The 17,160-nt window shown below is 51.5% G+C and overlaps 1 protein-coding gene across 1 annotated transcript in view; it reads left to right on the top strand.

The window, feature by feature from the left end:
- The first annotated feature begins 12,012 nt into the window (after nt 1-12,012).
- The window catches only part of LRFN2 (leucine rich repeat and fibronectin type III domain containing 2), a 181,367-nt gene continuing 176,219 nt past the window's right edge, over nt 12,013-17,160 (top strand). Inside the window, exon 1 of the mRNA XM_058733829.1 lies at nt 12,013-13,118. The gene's annotated coding sequence lies outside the window, so the exon portion shown is untranslated. The remainder of the gene's footprint in view (nt 13,119-17,160) is intronic.

The raw sequence follows: 17,160 nt of genomic DNA, 5'->3' as shown, positions 1-17,160 counted from the left end.
CCCGGCACTGCGGTGAGTTACACGACTGGTGGGCGGCCCCGCAGTGCGGACTGCAGCAGCGCCCGCCTGCAGTGCCCCCCGCCCCGCCCCCTGCACCCGGCCGCGCGCCGATCCCGCCACAGCCGCCACAGCCGCAGCGCGGGGCTCCTCTCGCGGCGCGTTATCCAAATTCAGGCTAGTTATGAATGGCTACGGCGCGGAGATGACGACCCGGTCCCTGGCACGTTAGCTCGCTGCTAGCTGATCGATTCCCCAGTTAAGGGACCGCACAAGCAGAGGAAGTAGATTAAAATATAATGTATTGCATTGAAATTTAACACAGTGCTATACATAATATTCAGCCGGATTTGCATATTCACGCTTCCCTCCTCCCCTCCTCCCCTCCTCCCCAATTTCTCCTGGAGAGTCCCATCGGCGCTTTCTTGTTAAGCTTCTGTCACTGCCGGACAAAGAAATTTAATGACTTGAGGGGCTAGAAGGGCCTTCAAAATGTCACCTATCCAGCTCTGTTTCTGGCCCAGGAATATTGAAATCCTGAACTCTGCCCTTAAACTTGGTGAAGAGGGAAGGAGGAAGTCTGAAATAGACCTGTTGGGTGGTTTCCATTTCACCTTTGACCCGCTCCATTGTGTCCTCTTCTGTCTGGCCTTTCATCCTCAAACCTCCTCCTTTGAGCTAGGAGAAACCAGCTGGACTTTCTCTGCTGCCCCCCAACCCCCCAACTGATTTCCTAGCTTCAGCAACAAGCCCCACCCTCCTATTTTCATTAGCATCCTTCTCACTTGATTGGGAGCCCAGCTTATAGGGATAATGTTAGAGAAATGCCGAGTCTCCGGAGGCTTTAAACCGTGGTAGGACAAGTACCTGAGAAAAGAACTCAGTGTGTTGAAAAGAATGACAGCCAAAGAATCCCATTTAATTTGATGGCGCGATGAATATTTAAAGTTTTATAAAGAAATACAGGAAAGCAATCAGGCTTATTCAGGCATGTGCTCCGGGGAACAGAGTACCGCTCCCCATGTGTTGGCAATATGGGGATGGGAGATGGGGACGAGGGTGGGGGTGGGGGACATACACATAAATAGTCCATATTCTCTCTGTTCTTTGTATTGAGGTGAAAAAGAGCTTACCAGTGCAGTTCAAGAAAAAGCGGGGGGGGGGGGGATCCTCCCAGATAATTATCATAACGTGCTGACGCCCTAAACAGTTCCTTTTTAAAATTGAATTTCTAATATCATCACTTTGGAGATTATAATATTGAGACATGAATCCCTTGGCAAATGATTCGGGAACCATACACGCTGTGATAAAGGCACCTGCCACAGAAATAGGAGGGGACATAAATCTCCCACCGTGTGTGCAGAATGCCTAATTGTACCATCCTTTTGGCAGAGTGGGGTCAGCAGACACCTCCAAACTGCCATTCCAAGGGCAGTTAATTCATTATAAACATGTACCAGATATCTTCATTTTGTATCAGCCACCACATCAAATCTAGTTATCAGAGAACTAGCATGAGATAGAAGCCCTGACTTCAAAAAGCTCCTAGTCCTCTTGGAGAGACAGATGTGTGTGCACAGAATATACCATAATGCTCTTCCAGCACAGAGCAAAGAGGACAAGCTAAGCACTCATGAGACAGCAAGTGGGGAATCTGTCAATATTGATTGTGGGGATGGGGGTAGGCTTCCTATTACCCACTGTGGCAGTTACCATCATTGCCCTGCTGTTATCTCTTGAGCATTCACCTGTACACAGCTAAGTTGCTACTATGAACAGCTGAGACTTTATGTCTGATGTGTTCCTGGTCAAGGGAGCCAGTTGTGCTGGAGAATTAATGTCCCTGAAAGATCTTGGCCAGTGATAGATGACAAGTAGATGGACAAAAATACTCCTTATCCCTGGGGTGGGCAATTCAGAGCATGCTTTATACTGTATCCCATGGATTCCCTGGTGAAGCAAGCCCACCAACTCCCCACCCTATCCTCACTAGCCTGCTTACCCAGGATCCCATAACTCATCTTTTACAAGGACTCAAAGTTTACTGCATAGTTGGTACATCCCTACTCCCTCCTGAAAATACTTGCTTGATAACACACCCTTTATTGGGTTCTTTCCCTTTTTTTCACTCCCTACTCCCCTACTGACATTTTCTAGGTCACCTCACAAATAAAATACTTGTACTCAAACCCCTATCTAAAGGTCTGTTTCTGCAGGAACCCAAACTAGTATAATACCTATAGCTGCCTTTCATTAAAAATCAACCATGCCAGGTGCTGTGTTGGCTTTTATACTATTTCTAATCCTTGCAAATAATCCTAAAGGGCATAAATTATTTTTCCATTTTACAGATGAAAAACTGAGGCCCAGAGAGCAAAAGTGAATTTTTTCAAGGTCACAGAAAATGTTAGAGACCTTGAGACAGTGAAGTACCTAAGACTCATCAGTGATGTTCTTTCCCTTTCCCTGCACCCACACCCAAGATGAAGAGAACAAAGGATACCTTTGAAAGTGTGATAGATACAATAGTCTCTCTTTCAAGGGGAAAAATACCATGCACGTATACATGTGAAATTGGCTATACAATTTCAGGGGGGTTATAGACTCCCTTAGATTCTGGGCTCCAGATTAAGAAACTCTTTTAAGAAGGACTAAAACTTTCAAAAACATGGGGGCAAAATACATTCCTGGGGATTTGAATAGGTGGGGAAACTATGAAGGGGACATAGTTTAGGAGAGAGTAGCACGGACAGTGGATGACAAACATACCAGTTTGACAAACATATCACAAACAAATCTGCATGGAGGTACAGAGGAAAGTAACTTGGGGAGCTGGGTGTAAGGAGAGTGTTCTCTGGACTGAGCCACCAAGGTGCCCCTCAATTATAGATTCTTATGCTAAGACTTTACCTCGCTGGTATCTCAGCTATTTGACCTCAGTACTCCCCATCCTAAGGCCTTCATTTCTTCACTAGCCATCCACATGTCACATGACATCTGGAGCTTTCTAACAGAGGTAGAACTATGTCATTTGGAAAACAGAAAGCACCCTAGTTATTTCGAACAGAGGGGAATTTAATAGAGAACATGTATATCAAAGGTGTTGGTTGGATTTTTAAAAGCAAAAAGAGAGGGATGCCTGGGTGGCTCAGTCAGTTAAGCGTCCAACTCTTGGTTTTGGCTCAGGTCATGATCTTGTGGTTTGTGGGTTTGAGTCCCACATGGGGCTCTACACTGACAGTGAGGAGCCTGCTTGGGATTCTCTCTCCCTCTCTCTCTGCCTCTCCCCTGCTTTCTCTTTCTCTCTCAAAATAAATAAACTTTAAATTAAAAAAAAATAGAAGCAAAAAAAAAAAAAAAAGAGAGAGAGAATGATAACTTCAAGAAGCCATTATCACTCCTAGAGATGAAACTGTAAAAAGGGGAAAGTGTCATAATCCAGGTCCCAGGATTCTGCATTTTGTGACAGAGCAGTGACATAGCAGAACCACCGCTAAAACTGGGCAGATTCCCCGGACCCACATCCCTGCCAATGCTGCTACCAGAAGCAGAAATAGCTTCTACATTCTTCATCCTTCTAATCTCACTTGAGTGCTTCCCATCAGTAGACCCTAGCAAGGGAGTCTTGGAAATGAGTGTTTTTTCAGGTGCCCAGACCCTTGCAATACAGAGGAGAGGAGGAAAGAGCAGGTATGGGTCTCTTGGTGACAGGCAACATTCAGTACAATCCTAAAAACCTAGAAGTCCTTATTCTCCTTTGCTCTGGCCACAAGTGTGTATCCTTCCATCTGTCCATCTATGTTAAACCCCAGCTCCTGTTTAAAGCAAACCCACCTCACTTCCCACCCTATCCTCACTAGCCTGCTTACCCAGGATTCCATAACCCATCTTTCACAAGGACCCAAAGTTTACTGCACAGTTGGTACATCCCTACTCCCTCCTGACTACTCCAAATCCTAGAGCACAAACATGCTGGTTCTTTCTGGTATTTCCAGGTTGATAAATTGCAGGACAAAGTCCCATGATCCCTTGAGTTTCCACCATAGCAAAATAAAAACAATGGGCTTCACTTCTGCCTGAAATACTCATATTCGTCCTCTGGCAGACTGCCAGTTTCATCCCCAAGGGGGCTGCTCCAACCTCCCTCTCCCCTCCAATCCCACTTCCTCTCTCTGTGTACCATACAACTTACAAGATCCAGACCACATATCACTTCCCTCCACCTCATAATCGTCTCCTTTTCCTTTGTTTATTTCCTCTGGTCTCTGCAGAAGAAGGACTTTCTCTTTCTAGGGTTCACGCCTGAACCCTTCCTACCTCTCCCTTCCCCCAGGGAAGATCTCTTCTTGCTTTCTCTCTACACCGGCTGCTTGTCTCTGGCTTACACCCAAGTGTTTCCCACCCCCAAGAAAGTCTTTCCTCCATTCTGATTTCTCCTGAGCTTTCATCCCACCTTCCACCCTCCTTTCACAGCTAAACTTCTCGAAAAAGTATTATATGCTCACCGCCTCTACTTCCTCACCTCCCACTCAGTCCCAACCACTAGCAATCTGGTTTCCATACTCATAACACTGCAGAAATTGCTCTCTTAAAGGCCACCAATGACCTCTGAGTCGCCCAACCTGATAGTTCTGACGGTTACTAGTTACCATCCTCATAGACCCATTGACCTCATTGACCTTTGCCAGGTCAAATGCACCAGGTAACCAAATTCTGAGCCAGTTGTCCTAGCTGGTGTGTCATAGCACATGGGTGTGCTGGATATTGGTCACAGCCAGGCCTGGGATGCACCATTCAGCCATATGGGTGATTACAATATGGAAATATTTCCAAACCACTGCCAGAGTCCCCTTTCCACCGCCTGGCTGCCAAAGCCCCTGATCTAGGACCCCAAGGCAGACCTCATTATGTAACAATGAGACAGAGCTGTATCTGGTGTGGCAGGGGGCTTTGCTCTTATTGGTTGGTACCTGGATGTACCAGTTGTTAGAGATTGTCAATATCACCATGCTTACTGCTGTGCTGAGATATTGATTCGTTCAGTGCTGGGGATTCATTCAGTGCCATGTAGAGTCAGGGGAGTCTGAGGGCAAATCAGATCCAGTGAAGAACAGCCTCTCCATATACCCTCCATGTGCCATACAAATACCATTTTCTACGTGAGACTTGGCATGGGGACATTGAGAAGCAAAACTCTAAGCCCCTCACCTTCCCTGATTCCCATGATAGGAGCCTGTTCTAATACCCCTTTGCAGGCTGCTTTTCTGTTTCCTCGCCTGGCTTCTCTACCAGGGTGACCTTGGATAAGCTACTTAACCTTGTTGAGCCTCAGGTTCCTCCTCCATAAAATGGAGCTAACAGATTTCTGCTTTGTGAAGAGGATCATGGGTAATATGTGTAAAATGGCTAGTGTAGGACCACACATGGAGTAAAGCCAAATAAGTGTAAATTCCTAACCCCCACCTCCCTCTCACTCTATGCTTTCTCCCCTGGGGATGTGCTCTACTTACACCTCCATTCTACATCCGGCTATTTCTTCCAGACCCATTTATTGAATTATGTCCTGGACAAGAGGACCTAGGGTCTCAAACTCCAAACGTCCAGTGTGGAGCTCATCATTCCCCCACCTCCCACATTCTCCATCTCCCAGTATCTCTCAAGGACACCAATCACTCTTCCAGTTGAGTAAGCTTCATAACGTGCAGTGAGCTTTGACCATGATCCTCCTTCCCCTCAGACCCCACAGTCTTGTTCCCTCTAAGGTCTGGTTCTTTCTACTTCTCCCATCTACCTCCTTTAATTGCCACTAAGATAGCCTTCAATCTGACTCCTTTCCCCCCTTAACCTGGACTATTTGAATACATTTATAAATGCTTTTCTGTTGTCAGGTCTTTCTCCTATCAGTTCACCCACGAAGCTCTTACATAGATCTGTTCAAAACACTACAGTGTTGCCCAGTTGTCCGCACGAAGGAACCCAGACCCACTACCTCCATGTTCAAGGCACTGACGGCTGAGTCTGCTCCTACCTCCTGCTATGCTCTTGTAAAATAATAATAGTAATAATAACTAACACGTCTTGAAAACTTAGTTTGTGTCACTCTAATATTCAAAAGTCATTTATGTCATTTAATCCCCTCATCCAGCTTGTGACATTGTCACTATTATTAATCGCACTTTAGTGTTGAAGTAATGGAACCTCAAGGAGGCTCAGCAACTAACCTAAAGTAACTTTCCTTACAGGCAGGGCACTTAAGTTTAAACCAAGAGACTATATCCGCACTTAACGTTTAAACCAAGAGACTATATCCGGAGCCCCCATTTCTCACCACCATGCCTTTTTCCACCATTGCTTTGGCCACACCAGAAAATTCCCCACACTCACTTTCCTGCCCTGCCTCCTTGCCTTCACCTGTACTATTACCCCGACCTGCATCACCAGTTTCTCTCATCTCTTTACACACTGAAAAATGCCATCCTTCCTTCAAGTGTAATTCAGATGTCAATGCCTCCTTGAAGTCTTGTCTGATTTCCTTGCTTTACAAGTGATCCCTTCAGGGGGTGCCTGGGAGGCTCTGTCCATTAAACGTCTGACTCTTGATTTCAGCTTCAGGTCCTGATCTGAGGGTTGTGGGATTGAGCATGGAGCCTGCTTGAGATTCTCTCTCTCTCCCTCTGCTCCTCTCTCCCACTTGCGTGTTCTTTCTCTCTCTCTCTCTCCCTCTCTTTCTCTCTCTCTCTCTCTCTCTCTCTCTGTCTCCCTCCCTCCCTCTCTCCCTCAGAAAACATTTTAGAAAGTGATCTCTCTATTCTGGAAACACAGAATTTTCCCAAACTTTTCACTTTTACCTTATTCTCTGATATTGTAGTCATACAGAGCTGGTCGGCTCTACTAGAGTCTAGGATGGGGCCACAGCTGTTCTTTCCCTTAATCCTTGTCTGTACTTTTCACATGAAACCTACAAAGGCAGTTTTATTAGAGGGAGTTGAATTATTGTCCTGCTCGGGACCAGGAATGGGTTGGTTTCTGCTTCACTCTCCAAGTCCCTTTGAAAGAAAAGCCAAGGGCTTGATTAAGGAACGGAAAGAATTTTGTAGTCAGTCAATTCCTGCTGCGATAAATCTCTTGGGTGAAGGATGCTAAGGCAGGGACATAAATGACAACAGCCATGCTTCCGCAGTTGACTGGATTATAAAACAAACCACATACTTATGACTGTATGCTCCAAACAATGCATAAAAGAAAGCAGGGAGAGGTGAAGGAAGGGACTAAGAGCTGGTGTGCAAGCAGGAAATCTGCCCTGTCCATTGATGGAGACTGGGACTGTGATTTTCCCTATCCTGATTTTCCTTAAACAAGTCTATTCCACAACCAATCACTTCTAGCACAGGCTCTGGATTTCAAGTGCCAGGGATAGCATGTTGACTCCGCCCCTGCCAACTCTCTGACCTAGCAAGTTACTCAGCCTCTCTGTGCCATGTTTCCCTGCCTGTAAAATGGGGACAAGAACAGTATCTGTCTCACAGGGTTTTGTGAGAATTAAATACCATAACTATTGTCCAGGGCAAAGAGGCGTGGCTGGCACACAGCGCATCGAATGTGTTGCCTGGAAAGCCTGCTGTTATGTGCCCGATGGCAAGAGAAATGGGGCTGGGGGTGCAAGGCGGTCTGGGGAAGGCTGGGGCAAGTGCCTGGGTAGAGCTAAGAGATCTTATCTTTCCCAGATCCCCTTGGGCACTTGCCACAGCCCAGTGTTTCTACTTCAATACCACCCTTAGGATCTGGGGATTCCCTGGTAGGAGGCAAAAGCCAGAGAAGTCAATGACATTGGCCTATTGTCCATCGAGTCATGGCATCTCACGTCCCGCTCTGGATGGCTATTTTCTGTACTGCTTTTCATTGGATCTTAGAGATCATTTAGCTCCAGCTCTCCCATTTTAGAGGTGGAGAAGGTGAGACCCAGAGAAAGTTAGAGTTGCGCAAGGTCACGCTAAAGAACCATAATCCAGATCCCTCCATCTAACCCTCTGGTGCTCTTTCTCCCACACTCTCCTGCAAGCCCAGGGTCTCTTAACTCTGCATTTGTCAGGCTGGTTCTCCCAGGCTGAAAATTCTGTACCAAGCTAGCCCTGGTGGCCTTGGCCTTCCCTTTGCTGGATGCCTACTGCACCTCAGGCTGTACCAGATAATTTGCCACTGAGTGGCATCCCGGACAGTATTAGAGAAGCTTCTCTGTACACAGGAAGGGGCCTGGGAGTCAGATGATTCAATTTGGAATCCAGGGCCATCCATTCAGAGTTTCAAACTCTGGGAGCCATCACGTTAAGTGCCTTTGTTTGTAAAATGGGGATGATGATCTATTTCATGCGATTGTTGTGACGAACAAGTGAGGTAGCATTTGGGAATGCTCTTTATAGACTGCAAGGCGCCGTGCCAGAACTGGTTTGTGTCCTTTCTCTCCGGGAAGAGACTGCCTTCTCCTTCCCTCTCTTCTCCCTATAGTATTTAGCTGAGTGCTCAGTGGTACATAGAAGATACTCGAGGAGACTGCTCTGTTGATTGGATATGATCTCCCAGGACCCACTGACCTGTTGATGCATCAGGCACCCAGCCCCAGACCTGGTGTTGGGGCGAGAGGGTAAAGCTGTGCAGGGAGCCTATGGGGCCTGGGGAAGGGGAGGAGTAAACAGAGGGCTTGCAGATGAGAAGTAAACTGGATTTAGAAAACAAACTGGAGCTAATGGCTGTAGGTGGTGTTAGTCATGCTGTTAAGGAATTTGGGAATACATATGCATACTAATAGAGATTTATTTGGGCTGCTACTTACTCCAGCACTTGGGAAGGGAGGAGGGGTGGAGGGCACTGCAGGATTAAAAGGCACCAGACCTTCATCTCCAGAAAGTGCACTCTGGGGTTGGGCCTCAGCTTCTGAGGATCCATGTGCCCGAGTTCTACAAGGCCTGTGGGATAAGCTGGGTGAATGGAGTGCTAAGAATTTAGGAGTGGTTCCCTGCTTCTAGCCTATATGGTAGACTCAGTAGAGGGAGATCTCACGGTCTTAGGAACCTGTGCCCCAGGATCTCTCTTATTCCCCCGGCCCACAAAGTCAGTCTTTAGAGGTGCCATGGGAGACTTTGAGAAGCATCTAGTGCATTCTTGGGATTACGGACTGCACCTCTTGCTGGGACAGGCTCCACAGTTCCCACCCTGTGACTCCACACACTCAGGCACGTGGCTCTGTCCTACCATCTAATCTGAATCCCTTACTTCTGTTTATACCAGTTTCTTCTCTTTTTCACACTAGAGAGGCTCCTCATAGTCCTTTGCACAGATAGTTCTATCTGTTAGGAGGCCCAGGCCAACTCAACCTTCTTTTCCTCATGCTAAAGGTCTCCCCACTCCAGCCCGTCCTGAGAACTCTTCTGATCAGGAGCTGTGATCCCGCTGAGCAAGTGGGTGTTGGGAGCCAGCCATGTACCCAGAAGGGTGCTGGGGGGGGGGGGGGGAGGGCAGTGGGGAGGTTAGTGTCTAGAGTCCAGCCAGAAAGCCAAGGGATGCAGACAATAGGGTGAAGCTGGTCACGAGTGCTCAGGCGGGCAGGGGAAGATGAGTCATGGCTAGGGGCAGGGGAGCTTGGATAATTCAAGTTGAGGTATTGGAGCTATATTCAAGTGTGTAGTGTGGCCCTGATATGCAGCTCGAGGTGCAAAAGCACACCCCTTAGGCACCTGCTAGGAGCTCTCTGGGAAATCATTTGTCTGCCCTTGACTCTCAAACTGAAACAAAGAAAACTGTACCCAGAGCCTTAAATATATTCATGCCCTTTGGCCCAGTAATTCTACTTCCAGGGATCTAGAGCAAACAAAGACACAACAAGAATTTGGGTGGAGAATTTGATACAAAGATGTCCATTGCAGGGTTATTTAGAAGAGTGGAAAATAAATAGCCATTGTTAGAGTGGCTTGTGTACAAGATTTCTTCTTTGTTCCTCCACCCCTATCCCAGCCATGTGTACCCCTTTGGAAAGTCCTGGCTCTCCTCTGGGGTTCAGCAATCAGTAAAAGCAGGAAGGTGGTTAACACAGCAGTCACCCTCTACCCAGCCCTTCTGGGTTTGCTCGAGCAATCAAAAAACCCACCATCATTGACCTTTCCATCATTGAAGTGGGGTTATCTTCCAGGGGTTTCCCACCATGAGTGGTGATTGCAGACTGGTTTTCTCTCACCTCCCAAGGTGCATCTGGGTGCCCACCCTGCTCCAATTGCCAAGGTCCCTGGGGAGTTCCCAGAGCTGGGCAGGTCCTTAGAAAGTACACCGTCCAGCCCCTTTGAGGGGAAGGCGTTGTCACACTGTTGGTTAGTCTAAAAGCCACCTTGAGCATCCAGGCCCAGGGCTCAGTGGTAAGGTAAAGCAGATGCAATTGGAAAAATAAACCCGTTGTCCTCAGAATTACCCAAAATGCAAGAAACGAACCATTCATTTAAATACATTTCATGCATATGCATTAAAAAAAGAGAGAGAGAGAGAAATGATCCAGGTCCAGGGAATATGCATTCCCTTCTCTGGGCTGGGAAAACTTCTTGATGAGGCATTGGGTTCACTTTGCAGCAGGGACTGGGGCATCCTTCCAGCATCTCTGGGGGCTCCGGCCCCTCCCCCATGCCCCCTTAATGCTTTTTTGGTTTCTGAGAGCAGCTCCATTTTGCTCTGGTGCTAGCCTGGTCCTTATCCCTGCGACTAGGGATTTCAGTTCTCTCATGGGTGACTGTCGGGTTAAGGAGATAACCTAGCCCCTTTCTCTTGGGGTAATTCAGAGACTTGAACCTGGAATTCAGTTCCTCCTTCTACTCCCAATGCCCCCTCCCCAGAAGCCCCCACCTGTGGTATGCAAAACCCTCAGGTAAGCAAGGGAGGAAATACTGGCCTTGCCTATCTCCCCCTCTATTGTCCCTCCCCCATCTTCCTCTTTTCACACTCTTCTCCCTATCTGCTACCTCCTTCAAAGCACTTCCAGCTTTCTCCTTCCTCTCTTTCCCATTTCTTCTCCCCTCGTCTATCCCTACCCCAGCTCCGCTTCTCTTTTCTTAACCCAGCACACCCTGATATACCTTGACTTTCATCCTGGCCATGCCCTTCTCCCTGCCCCCCGCCCCCCAGGCTTTCCAGAATCCCTGCAGGGAAGGGCCTATTTTTCAGAGTCTGAAGTAGGCTGATATGGCAGTTTCCCTGGATGCACATGGAGAGGGTGTCCGGAACATGGGGCCTGGGTGCGGAGGGTTCTGCCAATCTACACCCACCTGTGTGCATAGGCAGGTAGGAGGCAGGGTCTTATATTACAGATTTATCCAGCTGAGCCAATCCTGGGCTTCAGAGACAAAGCCACATGCCACATGTGCCTCCCTGTGGGTATCTGGGACAGGTGCAAGGGAGGCGTTAGCCACTAGGAGAGAAGAGATGGATTGAGACATTTTCCCTGCCCCTGGATTAACCAGCTAGAGTGCCAGCAGGAATCTCAAATTTTCATTTCTTTCAGTAGGACAGGTACCTCTTGGGAAGCTCAGTAAGGCAGAGCCCAGTCCAGCCTTCCCAGGAACTGGTTGCTGATCCCAGTGGGTAAAGAGGATAACCAAAGGAAGATGAGACCCTGGCCAGACCCCGACCTTCTGATGCTAAGCCCACAGTCAGCCTGGAGTAGGGACTACCTGCCACGTGCCTTGGACAAGTCGCTTTAGACTTCCGGTCCTCAGTGTCCTCCCATGTCAGATGAGGGGTTGCTAGGAGGATCACACAAGGAAAGAGTTGCAAAAGGTGCTGTGCGAACAGCTGGCGCCACCGCACACCTCACGGATCCCTGTGATACTCACGGAAAGTCTAAGCCTGTGTGTGCGCGTGTTCCCGGCGCTCATCTTTCACGGGTCCCCCGCCAGGATGCGGGGCTCGGAGCCGGGCCCCGGGCTGGATGGGCGCGATCCTCCCAGCCCCCACCCCCAGCCCCGGGCCGGCGCGGCGGGTCTGCGTCCTGCAGGCGGCGGGGCTGGAGGCTGCACGGCACGCTCCGCACGTGAGGCGGCAGCACCGGCGCCGGCTGCAGCGGCGCAGCCCCGGCCGCCCGGCCCGCCTTGCGCAGGGGCAGCCCGCGCCGCTCGGTCGCCGAGCCCGCCCTCCCGGCTTCCGGGGCTCGCGGCCCGCCCGCCGCCCTCCCGTCTCTCCGTGCGGAGCCCTCTGGCCGGCTCTCGCCGGCTCCAGGCCACCCCCGCGGGCCGCGCGAATCCCTCCGGTTTCGGCGGCGGTGGAGGTCGGCGCGAAAGGGGGTGCGTTGGGCGGCGGGCCCGGCTCCTGCAGCTCCGCCGGCCACCGCTGGGGGCTGCCGCGCCGGAGAGCTCGGCGGGGACTGTGCGCACCGCCCGAGGTTCTCGGGCGCCTCCGGCCGCCGGGCTTTCTCCACCGCCGGCTCCGCGCTGCCTCCGCAGCCGGCCCGGCTCCCTGCCGGATCCGTGCGTGTGATCGTTGTGCGTGTGCGTGTGTGTGTGTGTGTGTGTGTCCGGGTGCGCGCGTGTGCGCGCGCGCGGGGGGCGGTGTGCACGCGGGGAGTGCGGGGGAGTGTGTTTGTGTGTGTGCGTGTGGGTGTGAGTGCCTGGCTCTCTCTCGCTGAGACACACACACACACACACGCACGCACACACGCACACCCCGGCTGGCTCGCCTGAACTTGAAGACACCCCACATTCCGAGATGCCCGAGGTCCCTGGGAATGCCCCGGGTTCTTCCATCTGGAAAATCCTACCGGCGTCTTCCTAGGGGGGGATTATCTTATTTTTGGTTTTGGGGGTTTTTTGTTTTTTGTTTTTTGTTTTTTTAATCTGGAAGAGAAGAGAACAAGTTGTGCTTTTCCCTCCGTTCTTTTCGCTAAATGCTGTGGATATAACTGAATAAGCCGCTCAGGGCTCTCCCCGCGTGGACGTCCGAGGCCACCATCTGCCTGCGTTCGCCGGAGCCGGAGGGCTTAGCTCGAGCCTGTCTCGGGCGGGGAAGGATGCGTGGCCGAGCCGGGGAGCCCGGGCGCCCCGCGGAGCCGGCCTCGGAGCCTCCCAGCCAGGGGTAGATGCTGCCTCGCCCAGGTGAGTGGTCGCCTGCCGCCGCGTCTCCGCGATCCATTGGGGCATTTGCGGGGAGCTCGGCGCGGGGCTGAACGCGCCTGGGGGAACCGGGAACTTTGCATCCCTTTCTTTCTCACTTGAGGACTCCCTCACCCGGGCAGTCGTGCGGACACCTCTTTTCGCCCATCCTTATCGCGGGAGGTTTCATTTCTTTTTTGCCCCGGAGTGGGGGGGGGGGGTGAAACTCTGGCTGGGAGCGGGGAGAATGGGTCCGTGCGAGGCCGGCGAGCAGGAGGGAGAGACGGGAGCCTCAGGTGTACGGCAACGTTCGAAGCAGGAGGAGAACTTTGCCGCCAGACCACTCTGTTGCATCTCCCCACATGCGAGGCCTGGCTCCAGCTCTTGCTGGGGGCTGGGTCGGACGCCAGGGCTCCCTGCGCTCTGTGGGCTGAGTGGGGTGGGGTAGAGCTGGGTGCGGAGGGGTTGATTCGGCGCGGATGGAGGGAAGGCAGGCATCATTGTAGTTTGGGGAGGCAGGTAGGGCAGGCACAGGGCCCTATCCTGGCCTCAGGCAGGGAGATCCGAGGGGATTGTGTGTGTGCAGCTTGGGGCATCAGAATGGCATGATGAAGCAATATGGAAACTGGCATTAGCCGTGCCTGGTTGGTAGGTCTGTCTCCCACCTAGCCCTGCCCTGGTTGTAAGGTTGGCCTGAGCAGGAAGGGGGGAGAGGGATGGACTGCTCTGAGGCCAGCAGTGCTGTGCTCTGCACAGACCCGCGGCAGTGACAGGGAGGTGTCCTGCTCATCTGCCCGTCCCTCACCCCAGTACAAAGGACATAGGCAGCAAGTTCGAGGGAGACGGAGCCCCTGAAAGCCGGAGCCTCAGAAAGAATGAGTAGTGAGCCTGAGCGGAGACTGCGGAGGGACTGAGCCAAGCCAACACCAAGTGCAAGCTGAGAATCACAGACACCACAGACAGACAGACACTTGGTGGGGAGAGGGAGCTGGAGTCATAAGCATGGCTGTAGATGCCGACCCCTGCCTTGCCACAGTGGTGTGTGTGTGTGTGTGTGTGTGTGTGTGTGTGTGTGTGTGTGTGTGAAGGGGGTGCGCTGTGGCTGCAATGGGCTGATTGGCCTTGTAGGGCTGGGGGAGGGCACAGGCTGCTTCTCGAAATTGACCCCTGTGGCTGGGGAGGAGCAAGGCTGGGGAGGAAACTGCCAGCTCTGAGCTGTGAAGTTCCAGAGACCCAGGCGGATGGTGGGAGGGAGGTTCTGGGTGGGCTGTTGTCCGTGAACAGGGCCCGGTTTGGAACTCATGGTGGGGAGGCCGAGGTGGGGGACCGGGTGTGTGGGTCCCAGGATCAGGGGAGACTGGGAGTGTGGGTCCCAGTCTTGGGGTTGTGGCCAAGGCTGGTTGCCACCCGTGGCTTCATACAGCCACTGTACAGTGGAGCCTAGCCAGTTTGGGACTTGCGTGTGGGGTACTTTGGAGGCTAGAGGGGGTCAGGGTCACGCAGGGGGGACTGGGAAGCTCGTGTGGGCCTGGTCTTGAACCTGTCAGCCTCCGCGGACCATGCCAGCTGCCCGGGCCCTTCTGCTGATGCTGGAATGTCGTCTTTCCCTTCTGACTCTGGCTGGGATGCAGAGTTCCGTGTCTTTCCTCCCCTCACATGCGTCTGCTCAGGCCCCCTGCCCAGCCCTCGATTTAGAGTTTCTGGTCTAATTCCTGCCCAGGAATATCATTACTTATCTTCCGGCCCTCTCCCTGGGGAATACAAACAGCAAACTTGGCATTTTGGTCTCAGCCTCTGGCGCTGCTTCTCCGGGAGGAGGTCGGCTCCCAGCTGCGGCTCCTGGCCGGCTGGACCGGGTGCCTGGCAGCGGTGGCTGGGGCTCAGGCTCCCTGCTCCTCCCAGGTGTCAGCTCCTTGCCCGGGCCCAGAAATCTGAGCAGCTGGGGAGTGTGCCCTGAGAGAGGGTGAGCAGGGAGCTTCCGTGAGGAGAGACTGAGGAGGAGGAATTGGATGGGGTGGGAAATGCAGACAAGGTAGGTGGCGCCACTGGGGAAACTGGCTGCCTTTTGGCCACCCAAGCTCTGGTTTGGCTGGAGTGGGAGTCAGCTCTCTTATCTCAGCTGAGGCTCTAAAGTGAAACCAAGCATCCAGGGGTTCTGGCCTCCGCGCGTCAGGCTTGTGGAGTGTCTCCAGCCAGTCTTTCCTCCTTCAGAAAGTCCCCTGGCTGAGGTGGAGATGAGCAGTTATTGGCATCTGGGGCATCCCCATTCTGATGCCAGAGATGTGCAAGTGCACAAGAAAACCAACCAGAGATAGCCAAGTGGAATTGGACCCTGGACAGAAGCAACAGCAGTGTGGGTGTTTTGCAGTTTTTCTTGGGACACCATTGGTGTTTTAGGGTCCAACTGCTTTGAAGGGATAGAGTTGGCATGCAGTGGAAAGCAACCTCCACTTGGAGGGCCTGGGTTCAAACTCTGCCTCTGCCACATCTTTGTTGGCTGACGACTGGAGCCTCCATGTTCTCATTTGGTGAAAGGACATGGTAGCACAATGCCTCATAGATGTGTGATAACCTCATGTTTGTTCTCATGCCCCCCAAGTCCTGGGTCAGATCTGGAGGAGTGTTTGGTTGGAGGGGGAGGGGACACTAATACCCCTGGCTTTCCCCACCCACCTAGCTGTCTGGACGGTACACTGATCTTTAAAGGACTCCAGGAAACCCTCCAGAAAACTTTGGGAATTGATATTCGGAGAGCAAATTTCACCTCTGGGGCTATGGCACCTGCTTCCCTCTTTCTCACTTGCTCCAGACTTTTACTGCCACGTACATTTGCTCAGGAAGCACAGGCTCTGTGTTTTACAAGTGTCATCTGTCACCCTTTCCTGTCCGAGGCTTGAGTGTGAAATTTCTCCCAGAACCCAGCCCCTCCCTTCTCTTCCCTGACTCTGCCTCTGGCTGCCCCCAGAGTGGCCTCCCCAGGATGGGGTCAGGTGCAGACCCAGTGAATGGGCACGGCTTCTGCTGGGGTGTGTGTAGGGCCTGTGACTGGACCTGGGTCCCGTCAATAGAGTTGGGAAGAGATGCTCAGACCCAGGGTGCATTTAGCAAGGTCTGACTAATGAGCCAACTGGAATAGGACTGGATATGGAGGTGTAACCGTAATGAGCATGCCTAAGAAGAGGTGTTGTCAGGGAGCTGGCAGTCAGATATGAAGATGGCGACCAGGAACCATGGCTATGTCCAGCCTGCTCAGAGTGAGGGCAATCAGGAGGGCTCCTTGGAGGAGGTGAGGATTTCAGGAACAGCAAAAGCCCATAGAAGTTCACAGAAGACAGATTTTGTTTTCTCTGAAATTCTTAGAGGTTCCTGGGGATTTGGGAGGCTTCAGGGGTGGGGGTAGTGAGCAAGCAGAATGGACATTCTGAGAATTTCTTAGGCTATCAGGACCAGCTTCCTGAAGCAATATCTTGGTTGCTTATCATGTGCCAGGCACATGCTAAGAGCTTCACATTATTATCTCATTGAATTCTCCCAATTCTATGAAATCACCACTATTCCCACCTCGACCTTACAGATGAGAACACTGAGGTTCAGAGAAGTTGGGACCTGCCCGGTCGCTAGTACGTGACAGAGCGGTCACTCAACTCTCATGTCTGTCTGACTTCAAAGCCCACAGGACCCAGCTTTGCCCTGTGTTCCCTCCCCTGGAGACTTGTGCTTCCTTGCTGATGAATCCTGATGAATCAGGATGTTAATGCTTATGGCATGCGTGAATGCATTTCGTACATCGCATAATACCCTTAGCACTCAGGGTTATATTTGTGACCCCTTCCTAAGTCACTAAAATGTCAACTGTAATACTTCTTAGGTACGAGGGCACTGAAAGTGGACTCTATTGTATCGGCTTCATGTGGGACTAAGATTAACCAATAAGGTGACAGGCCAGCCAGGTGGGCGCTGTGCCTTCTGGGAAGGCAGAAGAGGGGCATGTTCTTGACATTGGGTGGGATCAGTGGCAGGCAGCTAGGAAGGGACACACTGACAT

This window comes from Neofelis nebulosa, chromosome 6 (assembly GCF_028018385.1).
Source record: "Neofelis nebulosa isolate mNeoNeb1 chromosome 6, mNeoNeb1.pri, whole genome shotgun sequence".
In the NCBI taxonomy this organism is placed as follows: Eukaryota; Metazoa; Chordata; class Mammalia; order Carnivora; family Felidae; genus Neofelis; species Neofelis nebulosa.
The sequence above is the reverse complement of the archived record's forward strand: the minus strand, read 5'-3'. Positions and strand labels throughout refer to the sequence as shown.